The sequence below is a fragment of the Sinocyclocheilus rhinocerous genome, unplaced genomic scaffold (genome assembly GCF_001515625.1).
Source record: "Sinocyclocheilus rhinocerous isolate Xijiao unplaced genomic scaffold, SAMN03320098_v1.1 scaffold1635, whole genome shotgun sequence".
Lineage (NCBI taxonomy): Eukaryota > Metazoa > Chordata > Actinopteri > Cypriniformes > Cyprinidae > Sinocyclocheilus > Sinocyclocheilus rhinocerous.
The window spans coordinates 323,580-324,061 of record NW_015627629.1 but is presented as its reverse complement, the minus strand read 5'-3'; positions in this window follow the sequence as shown (position 1 = coordinate 324,061).

Sequence of the window (482 nt, the reverse complement as noted above, 5' to 3'; positions counted from 1 at the left end):
TTAGCGCTGTTTATAACAGAGAATTCTGTGCAGAATCTGAATGATTCTCACTAGATCTAGCAGCAACCTTATCATTGTGCGGCGAATTCAAACGCTTCTCACTGGATCTCGCAGCACTGTGCATCTGTGCAGTAAGTGTTGCGAAATCAACTTTGACTCCAGAGTGCACAATTTATGCCAAATAAGCAGATATTAATGGGTCATGCCATACTAAATTGGTCATGCCAAAACTAATTATGAAGCAACAATGCACAAAGAGTAGTTGCAGGGTTCCCACTCTTTCATGAACACCAGATTCAAGGACTTTCACTGATTTTTGCTGTAGTTCTTGTACAAGATTTAAATTTGAAAGAATTTCTAAATTTGTAAATTAATAAAAAGTGGTTAAATGTTGTAGTAACATGGTAAAACCTGTTTTGCACAATTTTTGCACATTCACTCAAAAGATACGTTACTCATTAATAAATAAACTCAAGTCAAAA